At 35.3% G+C, this 14,587-nt stretch overlaps 1 protein-coding gene across 1 annotated transcript in view; it reads right to left on the bottom strand.

The window, feature by feature from the left end:
- Positions 1-14,587, bottom strand: part of LOC150095419 (pikachurin-like) — a 497,499-nt gene that overhangs the window by 326,080 nt on the left and 156,832 nt on the right. The window lies entirely within an intron of this gene.

The following is a 14,587-nucleotide window of genomic DNA, read 5'->3' as shown; positions in this document are numbered from 1 at the left end:
AGATGAGCATCATCACATTACTCGCCTTTTGTGATTATGCAGGACATTCATTCATCGCTAATATAAGAAGTTTCAAAAAATCTTATTATGATTCAGAAAGTTCAGTTGATTTAATGTTTAATAAGGAAGTGGCTGAGTTGCGCGAAAGGTACTGAAATAAACAAAACTAAACAAACAAAAAAAGTGACACATCAGCTGACCATCGCTAAAAATTAAGTTTCTTAGCACCATTTCTTTCTTCAAAAATTTCTTTGATTTTAACATATGGTCAAATAAAATCTGAACTGTCCAAACTCTTTTTGCTCTTGACATTGATGGGGTTCCGGCAGTGAAGCAAATAGACATAACCGACCTCTAAAAGGATGCTCGGGAGAGTGCTTTCACCTCTGGAAACAGCTCACAGTTTATACAACCGGTAAATTATAAACGTGTATATCGGTGATAGGAATTTCAGTCATAACATGAAGATTTTATGATTGCATAAATGTAGGTGAGAATTGCTAGAAAGAAAACATTTCTTAATGAACTTCTCCGATCTCAAAACCACTCAACACTCGAATGAGCAAGGAAGAAAACCTTGAAATATTCCATTCAAGAAGTTGAACGGGAATCAAACCGTTACCCTCTTTTTAGGGATGAAGCGAAAGAATATTCGCATATTATAATAAACGAAGCGGATAAAACCTCGTAACTAAATCTAAGATGTAGCTTGATTAATTCGCACCTGGTTTAGTACTTTTTTCTTCTTCCTCTTTTTTTTTTTTTTTTTGACACACTTCTTCGAGAGATCTTTTAGATAATTAAATGACAAAATCATATCTTACAACCATCATAATTACAACCATTACAACAATTATATAATGATGCAATGATTTTTTACATAGAAAAGTGTTCCTTAAAATATTCATGAATCTGCTTGCAACGGTATCAGAGTTAGAATGCAATTCCAATGAAGTGCACAAAATGATAAGCGAAATTAGTACATAAATGACGAAATAATACAATTTTATCTTGGAATTATTAAAACTAAAATAAAAATTGATTTATAAGAAACCTTATAGTTCGCTTCTTGTACACAGACTTGCAGTAATTCCATGTTCCCTGATTTCCTAAACACTAATATAAACATTGATAAGTAAGAATTTCTTGTTCCCCATACATTATCTTTTAGTTTTTTAATTGAGCCTTATAAAATTTTCATGGAAAAATGCCCAATTTAATTTTAATACCATTTACTCACTGTAGCAGTTATGAATCAGAAATCTTATGACAATAATTTCAATTTATAATGAAACTGTGATTCATAACTCGCCAGAATGATTTATAGTCACATTTTTTCATCAAGCAAATTAATAATTCTAAGGCAGCAAGTCAAGTCAAGTCGCAGAATATCTTGGCTTTGCTATAAAGAATACGAAGAGTATGAAGCGTATGTATTGTTTAGCTATCCTTAAGACCAATTGTGTCAATGTAAGACGCACTCAACTCATGACTCAAAGTCGCAAGTTTTAGCAGGGAAACTGTCAATAAATAATTGCTCCTTCAATTTTTTTTTTTTTTACTAAAACGATTTGTCTTATAACAAAAATACATCCCCCGTGAATAATATTATTGCTATTGGGGGAAAATCAATATACGTAACCCCTTTTAGGAAACAGTACTGTCGTGTAATACAACATACTGTTTCCCAGACGGAAACATGTAAATCGAATGAGGGAATTACAGTGTTTCAATATAATCATTTTAAACCCTTAATTCCTCTATCACATCTAATTCCACCATTATGACCCGATTTTTAAAAATATCTGCATGTAATATATTGAGAAGAAACTGATCGGTCATAACCTTTCACACGCATGCGTGGCCAAAAGACAGAAAATTTCGAAATATATGTATGTGTTCTAATAAAGATTACAAAAAGCGTTTCATATTATTATTATTATTCGTGACACCTCCAAGGAGTCCGAGGACTCATCGCGGGAGGACATCCACTATACAACTGTCTACACCTCTACTACCAATCATCTCCATCAACGCCATCTACCGCCCACCACAACTAGTATTTTTTGTCTGTAAATTGCGTGTGTTCTGAACGGTTGTTTTACAAAGAAGAATAAATTAACGCATTTGCGAATAATAAGATAAAATGTAATGCTTCTATGAGTGGAATTAATATTAGACTTCAAGGAGCTGGGCGTATAGTAAAAATTAATTAAACTCATCTTTTACATGCAGATATCATCATAGAAATGTGCTTTCTGTGGAAAGTATATGGGTTTTCTGCGTAATTGAAGGTGAAGCAAAAATTCTTACGTTCAAGTAGCGGCCATACCAAATCAAGCTACTTTATTTATTAATGTTAATCGTGTGGTTAACATTAATAAATAAAATTAATAGATGGTGCGGCTATAATAAGATATATGAAACTTAATGAGCAAAACAGTATTTACATAAATACTGTATTGTCGATTCTGATAATAATGCAATAAATGAGCATTAAAATTAAAATAGGATATTAAAAGTACTTGTAATTATAACTATGAAAATGTTAAAAGGATGTTTATTGTCTTTTCTAGTACTTTCATAGTAAATACAGAATCTATGTCATGCCAGTTGATACGAACATGTTAAAACCTGTCCCTATTTTGAATGCTCGATGAAGCATTCTTATTCAAGACCAGCGATTCTATTTCTGCAAGTTAAGATCAAAATAACAACACAATAAACTGGATGCCATAAAATGACGACATTCTTTATCATCATAAAGAATGTCGTCATCATATACACTCTTAAAGTTTTTGTGGAAAAAATACTGGCTTGCGAAAAATAAAAGCACGTCCATCTTACACGCACAGGAATAGCCTGCATGCTTATATGTCTGCTTCTTTAAAACCGGGAAAGATTAGGTTGGCACGAGACTTAAGGCGCCGCCCGGTCGTCAAAGCGAACATCGTCATCTCAGTGGCGATTAACATACGAGACGGAGTTGAGGAAAGAGCGTTCCGGACCATGAGTAGACAGACGACCCAAGAAGCGAAACTGAAGACAGAAATGAAGGAAATTTGAGTCTTGTAGTTCCGGAATAATGCCCGTACGTGCAACTCAAGAGCCTCGCCCGGATAATGGGGGCACTAAAGTGGAAATAAGTGGCATTAAATTTACACTTAAAACGTCATCTGGTGGAGACAGAGGAAAACATAAAACATTAAGTACTTGCTAGTTAGAAGCACTTGACTAAAATCCTTTTATGCAGCAAACGACAAAAGTTGGGCAAATTAAACAATAAAAAAGACGACCTCTAATCGGTGACAAATAGCTGCTTTTTTTGACTTGTTGTCTCGTTAACCTAATGCTGAAACATTACAAAAAATGGCTTTTCTGCAGACGATTAAGATTATCTCCATAGTAGTTTATACGTATACTCCGCTAAACATATTTCTTCTTCTTGTCAAACGCTATGCTATACGAAATCAGGGTTACCTAAACATAATTCAGATAGCATTTTATTTCAGAAAATAAAAAGGATACAATATATTTTTATACTAAACATAACAACAACAGCAATAAAAATGTTATTGTCATGCATTGCACGGACTTAACATAGTGACTGTAACTAATTTACTATTCCTTTATCGCGTCCATTTCTTTGTGGCAAAAGCTTTCTCTCGTTCTCTTTCCTAGCTAGTCTTCTAAATTTTGTATGTATGTGTGCGCGCCTGCACGTCACTCATATCGAGGAAAAAACTTACATTTCACACTCGGCCATACTGTAGTTTGAAATATTTGAAAAAAAAAAAAAAATTCGACTTTTAAAGGACCAACTACAGAAAATTTGTCTCCTGATTAAATGCCAGTCGACTAGTCTAAAGTAAAGTATCTTCCACTTTACCATGAAGACTTCATTGCATGCAACTAAACAAGTCTGGTCTCGGGGCGTTTCATCAATTGTGATGAAACTATGTACTACGAAATCACTGTTTATTCTATATTGCCTTTAAGATCGTTCATACCCATCTAGAATCTATCCGCCCTCCTCCCTATACGTATATTAGGCCCTAGTGTCCTGTTTCGTTCGTATTAGGTATGGCCTATTACAATTCGAAACCCCGACCGCCTCGAGGATAAGGTGGTTATCCCTATGCCTCCAGGTGTGTCCTATGTCTGTAGATGAGTGTGTTCATGGGGCCGGTTTGCCTGTTCTGGGGGATGAGAAACCCGGGTGAACAAACTTCCTACCTCCGTATGAAACCAGCTAACTCACCTTTAGTCGAAAGAGACCAGATAAAGGTTCCTCGTGTCTTGGACGGGAATTAAACACAGGTCTTTCCGACCAAAGGGCTTCGTCTATACCGACTGATCTACGGAGGCTCGCAGCATCTCTCCTAATTGTATGGAAAACAAGCCTCTATTCAATCCATTCCAAAGAAAGGAGATAAAATTAGCCACTAAGCCATCATCTAAATTGTCTTAAGTTCTCTCTAAAATAATGGAGATGATCATCAAGCAGCTTCCTCGGCATCTGTAAGCTCACCAACTAATTAATGACTCAATACAGATTATGCCATACTCGATTAACAGCAAATTTTGTAGCCGGCATTACTAACTTTTAGTCATAAGCAATGGAGAAAGTTTTGAAAAACTCATATGGTTGCTTTTAACATTTCTAGGGCATTTGATCGGGTTTGGCAGAAAGACGTACTTACGAACTACTATCTTAGGCTTCGACTTTCAGCATTTGCAATTGAGTACTCTAGTCTGGTTCGTTTACTTCGTGTATGACAGATAGTTTCTTCGAATTTTCCCACTAATGTCGAAGTTCCCTTACGATCCTTTACTTCACTCACTCACAACATTGAACAGCTGATGGTAGTAATTCCTTCAAGGAATTACTACCATCAGCTGTTCAATGTTGATTTGCTTTGTTTGGAATTAGGAATTCCAAACAAAGTAAATCAACCTTGAACCTTCAATTTGGATTTAGGATTTGCTTTGTTTGGAATTAATGTCGTGAGAGGTATGACATCTGGTAATTGAATGAGTTCTTCTGACTGTCTTGTCCGTTCTGCACAATACAAAAAAATGCGAATTTCTGGGGAGGAAAAAACCTTTCCACTTAAGTATGAGAACGTTAACTCTCCTTGAGTCGAAAACCCTCCACTGTTTTTTCAAGAAAAATACGAACAGATTCCTTCTTTCTCTTTAGCCCGTTTAGTTGTTTGCATACGCCACTCGTGTGCTGCAAGTTTTGCTGCAACCTCTTGTGTGAATGATATATTGCATATCATGCACATGTTTATATGTATATAACCATATACTCCTTTCCCCGTCTCTCTAGTTCTTAACATTAAGCAAAATAAGTTTCCTGTTTTTTTTTTTTTTTTAATCTTCTTTGTTCTAAGTCTCTGCTGTTAAAGTAAGCATATTTATCTTATATAACCTCTTCTTAATTTACTTAATTCTTTATCTCAGTTAATTCCTTGTTAACCTTCCCAATTTTCCATTGAACACGCTTTTCTCCCAATAATTCAATTTCTCCATTTTTATTAATTTTACTTCTTATATTTCTTTTTTTAGTTGTTCCCACCATATTTTTATTAATTAATTTTAGATATATGATATTTAATAGTATAGTTGATTTAATATCTGCATTTCGCATGTCTGTTTTTTTTCCCCATTCCTGCACAATATTAACATGAATATTAGCATTAACAAGAGTTGGATTTTAACTCTTGTTAAAATCCGCGCTGCATCACACCCTGTGTATTGCTGAGGCATTTTGCTCATAAAGCTCTGCAAACCTCACAACACACACACACACACACACACACACACACACACACACACACACACACACACACACACACAGAGAGAGAGAGAGAGAGAGAGAGAGAGAGAGAGAGAGAGAGAGAGAGAGAGATCGTAGTATTCCGATATTGGGTTGTTATATTAAAATAATGTTGGATTTCTTGAGCAAAGTGATTTAAGTGTTAACAAGTGTTGATATACTTCTGGACTAAACACGTTCATTTTTAAGTGCATTTAGCCAAATACATAAGTGCAGATTCGTTTTGTTTATCGGTCCACACAAATATTATTCATTGGTTCTGGTTGGATGGGTTTTTATATGAATTCAGTATTTCGCATGCTTACAAAACTTTATCGACGCTGGCAATTTAGTTGCAATAATTTTATAAAATTATACAAAGCAATTAACTCTTCTAGTTAAATGAAATTTAATAAAATTTGGTATTTGGGATGTGCACAATACAACTACACTCAATCCAGGTTTGGTTTTAATCGAATTATTTGGTTATTGGCAAAACGATTCGAAATAAGTCAGACTCATACTCGGACGGAAGGTTAATGGATAGGAATTTGACGAAATTTGGTGTTTAGAAAGTTATATTAAAATTCTTTTCCAGCTTTAACTATTTTAAAGGTAAAATTAGGTAATATAAATGGATATGTCTACAATTATATGCGGTCCAATTGTTGTGATGATGAACGAAATGAAGTCATTATACGAGAATGCTATTGCCAAACCCCACCTTTTTTACGATGGTGTACAATAATTTCCACGCTGGTTTCCAAGAATTCGATTAAGCATTTTATTATAACAACGCAAAACTATTAACAGGATTATTTTTGGGATTCAATAAAAGGACACAGCTTTAGGTGACTGCCTTTAACGAGACGCCGTCTGCGAAAGGAATCTCAAAGCGAATCCGTGCAGAGCTGGACAGGAAATCATTTCATCTTGAAGCGCGAGCCATTCTCTTTCCTGCTTGGATGCCCGAGGGCTGCATCTTGTTGGTACATGGGATACACTGAATGCACGTGCATGATATTTGTGCTTCTCGCTCGGCTATCTTGTTGGCCGGAGGTGATATTTTGCGGAGATGCTGAGCGCCAGTAGCATTTCCTCCGTGACATCACTGTGCAGCGCGTGCTGATAATGCATCCTCGTCGAACACACTGTAGGAAGGGAAACCGTTATGTTCGGTCAATAGAGCGTCCACGAGGCCCTTTACAGGCAAAGATAAGGTGACACCTGGCGGCTTGGAAAAGAAAGTGAACTTCAACATAACCAAGATAGAAGCTGTTCTGTTTGCTTTGCGATAACGCGTGGACCGCCGGGAATACAGAGGATTAATGGACACGAACATGCTCGGCTACCCTTCTCTCTCTCTAGCAATGTTTGTTTGCTTTTCGGTGAGATTGCATCGCTCACCTGTCTAACAGCCAGGAAGAAGCACGATTGCAGAAGCAATGCTTAAGCTCTGGACGGTGACTGCTCCATGCCATTTTATCCAAAACTGCATACCTCACCACACAAAAAGAGGAAGTAATATTGCACCTGTCTGTCAAGGAATATCACGTTGTTAATATGACGCGCGCAGAAAGTTAATCGCTAGAATAACCACTTTAGCATAACTCTATTTTGATCGCTTCTACAGTTATTCCTGTATAAATAATATGGATTTTCTTCCATTGTGGATACCCTCTGTATAGATGAAATGGAGATTATCTCGAGGAAGAGGAGCATGAAGTCTCAGAGGTGTCAAGTGCTACTCCTCTGAAACGTTTCGTCCATGCAACTGGAAGAGATTCCATCTTTCAATAAACACGAAGAATCTGTTTTATTGTGAACTTGTTTATCAGAACCAAATATTAGGAACATGGTTAAATTATTTCAGCTTACGAGAGATAATTACAAATCAAAAATACGCGAGTTGAATTTTTAGTCGTTCCGAATTAAGTTGCGAGTCACAACGCGGAAGATGTGATCAGTGACGTCAGCAAGTGAAAGAAGCGGTCATCTTTCCGTAAAGCACAAAACTTAATAGAAACATCTTCCTTATTAATATGACACCTTTAGGTCTATGCGCTACATTTCGACATCAGGTATCAAAGATTACCCTCCTGTTTGGCGTCAACAAGAATAACCGCACGAGTGCTTAAGTTAAAGAGTAATCGAAGTTCGAAATGGTGATTCTCTTAAAAATGTGGTAAGAAGTGTGTAGTGGCATTTTATGGGCAAACCATATAGAGGAAAGTTGATACCTAAAAAAGTGTGCAATAAAACGAAAAATATATATACGTTTATTTATACGTTCGTTATAATGTGGCCATCTAATACTTATTAACGTTTGCGTCCGTTACTACAAAAAACGAAACATGTAAATCATTATTTCACTCCTACAGAAGCGAACCACGGAACAGAACCTCAGAAAAGTTCCCCCAGCAACACAATTTCTTTACAGAGAGCGCTCTTCGCTGCAAATAAAAAGAGGATATGTTCAGAGGATATCCGAGCAGTGGTGCTTCTGACCGTTAGTGGCCTTCAACAATTGATGCTGCTACAATAATGGACTGTATTACAACGTGCATTAATACATACTGAAAATGTTACAATTTATTACTTGACACTTTGAATCTCTTTGGAAGACATAAGTGCTACGTGGCCATGGTTTATTCTCGAAGAAGCGACATGCCGCTCGCTTCTATTTGACATGCGGTCGTCTTTGTCTATATTTTCGAGATACGGACTACTGCGTTGTGACAATCTAAAGCGACACGATATGGTTCATTAATATCGGTTCAACAGCTCTTTTGGAACCATAAAGACTCAACAGCGTTAAAAGAAGGCTAAAGACAACGAACTTTTCAAAATTTTAATGGCAGTTCTCATGCTGTACTATTGTCTTCATCCTTCTCATGAATATAAGAATTTTAAAAAAATGACTATTCCATATAAAAAGGTTTAAATAAAACCCCTTTAAATGTAGAATTTCGCCTCTGCATCTCTGGTGTTTGGTAATTTAATATTAACTTACAAAAATATTTTGGACCAGTAAAAAGTTTTAAATTCGCGTTTGTTATAACGGAACTTTATTATGGATGAATATTTCATTCTTTAAATTTCCTTGTGCTGTATTTATGGACTATAAATTAGTTTTAGATAGCACGTGTTCGACTTTGGTTAAATTATACGAAGTTAAGATGAGCTCAACTTCATGAATTAGTCAACAACAAACAAAACACAGATGTTGTGAAGTAGCCAATTTATTGGGTCTCACTTTTCTTTTGTGTTGGGAACGAGATAATTCACAAGTGCAGTTAATTGGTAAACTTACACATTAAATTAGAGGAAGCACATATATTTATATATATATAAAAAAAAAAAGAAATAATCACTCAACTGAAACAACATATTCTGTTGATTGCGAAAAAGCTGATGAAAAAGAATATACAAGTTTAGATTTCTGCTATTGGAATAAGCAAGTGAACGCTGTTCTTTAATAGCCAAATTCCCAATACGTAACTTCTCTCCTTTCAACCAACGTAGACCAAACCGTTGTGTATTTAAAATATATTTCAGTGTGACGATGAATGCATGTGGCGTTTCCGGACTCCTTGTCTCTCCCTCCTAATGTGAAATGACCTTTTCCTCTAGAAAGGAAGAGGTTTCGTCGTGTTACGCCTATGACGTGACGCCTATTACGACTACAGTTGATAGATTGCGTGCTGTTTGACGTCATCATGACGTCCCATCATCCTTCAAGCTGCCGCCCCCCGCTGGAAATGAGTCTTCCCCCATTGTTACAGTTGCACAGAGAGTAGTCGAAGGATAAATTGATTTTTTTCCCTCGACATCTTCAAGACAATAACAGTGTCTGGTGAAAGAAGGGTTAGGGTGGATATCTGTCGCACGAGGTTTTCGTAGATAAATGGTTAAAAGTGTCGGCCGACTTTCCTTTAGTTTGGTAGCAAACAGTTGGAAAAGAAAGGATCTTTTATGTCTAGCTGGAGATGAAAACAAATATAATTTGACAAGTGGGATAAGTGGGTAGGAGAAAAAAAAGTTCATTTTCATTTGATTGTTCACAGCTTAAGATATATTCTTAAGGAGTTGAAAAGATGAATTGAACTATCTTGTACCGAGGAATTATGGTAAATAGAGCTTACGCGATATGTTTTATTCTAACACAATTGCTCTACTTCTATTGGGGTTATCAAAGCAGAATCAGGAACATGCATTAAGATAAAACGCAAAGAAAACCGATGTACCATTTTTTAATCTGAGCGTCAGATCAAAAAAAAAAAAAGAATGTCAGTCCATTAAAGCAAGTGAAATCACCCCATCTAATTAGTAGATATACTCAAAAAAAGTATCCGAATCGATGTGACTGTGCAAAGAATTTATTTTGGCAAGTCGATTCTGCAGCGACACACTTGTCCATTCTTTCGGCCACTCTTAGAAACATTTATCGAAATCTATTTTCAGAATGTCCAAAAGTATCTTCGTATAATGGATCTTAACGTCGTCGTCATCAAATGTATGACCTTTCAAAAATATTGTTGAACTTCAAGACAAGTTGCAACTAGAATGCGCTTCATCAACGTTTAGTTTGGTTGATTTGACTTATGGCTGAAGGAACCAAAGCTATGAGACCGGCGTATTAGGTTTGTTCTTTTGACTTATTTGCCAGTTTTGTACGATGAAACACCCGAGATAAGATATGAAAATTCATCTTCAGTAGAAAAATCTTGAAAAGGTTTCTGGCGTCCTAGACGGTCAACTACAAATCTTTCCAGCCAAACAGCATCGTCGTTGCTGACTTTATGGAGGCTTCCGTTTCAGACCAGATGGTAACTGTTGAGTCACGAGTCTATAGAATTTGCAGCCGCTGTTACTATTTTGCGTAAAGTTGACTGTCGATCTAAATTGCACTTTTTTCATAGTTCATTTTTTCTTGAGATTGACGGTCAACAGCGCGAACTATTTTCAACCAAGGTCCTTCTAAACAGAACCACTTATGTACTCTTATAGACTTGTGTGCATTCTGTAGTAGCAGCTCAGTATGTTATTTTCAGTAAATCCTATCCCCCCGTTTTTATGTATTTATTTTTTTCAGTTTAAGAACAAAATTTAATACAAGTCTATTACTCCTGTTTTCTGATGCAAAAATAGTTACGAAACAAAATACTGTATGTTAACTTTATTGCTTACCCTGTGTCATTATCTTTGAAATGGATCTTGCATTGCGACTGTATGTAATCATATATTTATCTGCGTGCATGTGTTAAAAATATTAATAAGAATTATTATAAACTTAATCAATATTTAAAAGTATAAATGAAATAATATGGTTGAGAAATCACTACTCCTAAATTTTGTAAGAACGTCTGTGATTCGTACAGCGATGTCCTTTGGTTGCGAAGATTGGGTTCGATGCTGGTCTAGGATGCAAGAAACCGTTAGTAGAAATTTTCTGCTGAAAGTGAGTTATCCTATTTCATATAATGAAACCAAATACAGAAGAATTCATGCAACTGACATACAAACATGGCAGAGTATGCAAACGGGATTAACTGTCTGATATGAATATTAATTAGGTTTCAATGATGCAAGTTACTTGGCTGTCAGGCTAGGGCCTAACATGGAAGAATGAGAAAAAGATACACACACACACACAAAATAATAAAATTATCTTTTTCTTCTCGTTGTATACTGCTAAAATTAAATAATCTTAACAATAACGCTAAGGGTGTCCTTTTCCTAATACAATGAACATTCTCAGTTATTCAAAGAATTTTGTTGAAATAAATCGAAAGTTTACGAGCTAGACGTAAAAAAAATAAAATAAAATAAATAATCAGTTTTGCTTAATTTTGCTATTACAAATAACCTCATCGATACTTGAATTGAAAAACGGGACTGATTTAATTGGAGATCCTAAATTCTCACTTTTATTAAATTCCATCGCACCAGTGTACATTTGTATTTTTTTTTTCAAAATTTATGAAATTATACAGTTTTTGTAATTTGAGGCTATTGCTAAACATTGATATACCCAACTGAATCGTATCAATTGTAAATAATCAGGAAGATTGGCCGAATGGAATTTAGCATTTTAAATATTTACTATGCTTTAAGTGATTGAGAATTTCAAATGTTAACAGAAACACAAGACGAAAGCAACATCTGATGCGCGCGCACCAAACATTTCTACTATTCACACAATATTTCGGTCCATATTTGACACAAGTTGTCATGGTAACGGTGGAATCCGTACGTCTGTCAACAATGCATGTTTGCATCTCTCTCTCATCCATATACCTATGGTCCGTGTTTGTGCGTGGACGTTTCGTTCAAAGTCAAAGCCTTGCGGTTAGTAAGTTATTGCTGCAGATCAAAGGCCAATAAACTAATGGTAGTTAGAAATTAAACTCGCAGAAACACTTCAAAATCTTGAACTTTGAGCTCGGTATTAGGTAGCTGCATTATGGATAGAAAGACAAAAGGGAAGGATTACAGAGCAAGCACAGGAGACCATAGCAACTGAAGTGTTTGAAGATCTCTTACATTTCATACAGAAAAATGGAGACTAAAGCAATTAAGTATTTCCTGGGTGTCATCCCAGGATAATTAAGCGCTAGCGAATTTTATTTTATTTTATTTGTTATTTCCTGCGGATCTGAACGTTTGCAGCAAAAAATAATTTTCGACCTTGATATCAAAGATGAAACTAATTATTAATCCCCGCGTTGATCACTACTTTTTCTTTTTCTGTGAAATATTCACAGTTCTTCCCTCTTCTGGATTAAGTAAGAAAAATCAGAACGACAAATAAAAACGAGACTTCAGTATATAAAGATTTATTGCAAGCAATTTAAAAGTTATTCTTTACGAAATGAAGCAAAATATTTCTAAATTAAAAGACAAAATAGAAAATTGAAACAGATGACAGTCTTTGTCATCGTACTGTTCTAATCTTATAAAATGCTAATCGCCTTGTGTTCTTAGAATATCTGAATTCGTCCTTTATCCAGCATCTATTAGAAGAAAACTAATAATTCAAAACAAAAATGGAAATGAAATCAAACGGATATGAAAATCTCAGAAAGAACCCTGTGTTAGGAGGTACGTAAGATGAAACCGTATCTCTCACCGTAAAACTTTATTATCTTTCTCTCTCTCTCAGTGAGAAATTGGATTTTAAATCCAAACCGTTTGCTCAATACTATTTGCTGAGATTACTCAATTTCCATCAGTAAGAACTTTTTTTGAATTCTAAAGAAAGAACTCATGCATTTAATTCATCGATTCTTTCTAGAATTCGAAATCTAAAATTGGAATCCTTTTGGAGACGAAATTTTTACGATTTCCTTTTCAATCTATACACGGTATTATCTTGTTGGGCTCCGTTTCATTAATTATTTCAGACAGAGAAGTACGCAAATTTTGATATCCACCCGTGCATAAAAATATTCGTTTTTTATGCATTGGATGAAATGCGGACTGCGAGTGTGCTGTAATCAGGTTTATAAAGAACTCATCCATTTAACGCACTTGACAATAAGCAAAGGCGCCCAAAATTTCATCACTACGAGAATCGATTTAAAGTATGAAGTGGTTAGGTATCTTAAAAATACCGAAAGTATTTCTACTTATAATATAGTGATATATTGCGTCTATAATCATACGTTCTTAGAATATATCGAGTTTCCACTATGCGCTTACAAGCGTAAAGGGCAACGGAACGGCTTGACATTCACGAAGTGCTGACGCTGCATAACTTAAAAATAAAGGATTTCTGGAGAATTTGTACATTCACACTATATCAGTACTTTACTAGAGTTCCAATAACCTCATACAAGAGATCTGTTTCGTACCTGGCGTTTCTCTTCAGATTTTTAGAAACAAGTAGGAACATGATATTTGCAAGCATCACACACCAAGAGTTTTATAAAAGATCATAGCTAGGAAAGAGCATAGTTGAAGTATGTGCAGCATCATTCCGGTTTTTTTAAGGGAAAGATACTTAATACTAAAATAGCTAAACCACATTACGTATATTATATTCTTGGTGTCTCTCTCTCTCTCTCTCTCTCTGTGTGTGTGTGTGTGTGTGTGTGTGTGTGTGTGTGTGTGTGTGTGTGTGTGTGTGTGTGTGTGTGTGTGTGCGCGCGCGCGCGCGCGTATTCCATATTATAATTACACATTAAGAAAAAAAGATTATTATCTAGGTTCTTGAAGACTGAATTACAAACATACAGCAATGTAATAACCTCACAAATAGTATAAACTGAAACACGATCTTCATTAAATTAGCTACATACCAATTTTCACTATATTACCAAGATTCGCTAAATTCTCTACGTGCCAATTTTTGACAATCTTTTGATAAACACATTGAAATTGGTTCATATGAATAACCTTTGATTCCTTTATATTAATATATTTTGAATTCATATATTTACTAATGAATAAATTTTCCATCTCTTCCTGAGGTTGGCTGAATTTTCTGTGTATTATTGCCTAATTATCCAGAATGGCTTCAACAGTAAATGGAATTAATGCTGAAAAAAAAAATTTTAAATTTCGATAATCATGCTTTTATTCCTCCAACCGCTACAGTATCGGAAACGATAATGTATGGAAAAAAAAAAAAAAAAAAACTTTATTTTCTTCATTTCAGAAACACCAACCTTATGTCTTAGGTTTTATCAATTTCTCTTTAATGCGTTTTTGGATTTAAGGAAAAAAGTGTTGGATATTAGACTGGGATACACATCTTGA

The sequence above is a fragment of the Typopeltis vanoorti genome, chromosome 20, assembly GCF_054136105.1.
Source record: "Typopeltis vanoorti isolate ZY-2024b chromosome 20, IOZ_Tvanoo_1.0, whole genome shotgun sequence".
NCBI classification, from domain to species: domain Eukaryota; kingdom Metazoa; phylum Arthropoda; class Arachnida; order Uropygi; family Thelyphonidae; genus Typopeltis; species Typopeltis vanoorti.
This window is presented reverse-complemented; position numbering and strand designations above follow the sequence as displayed.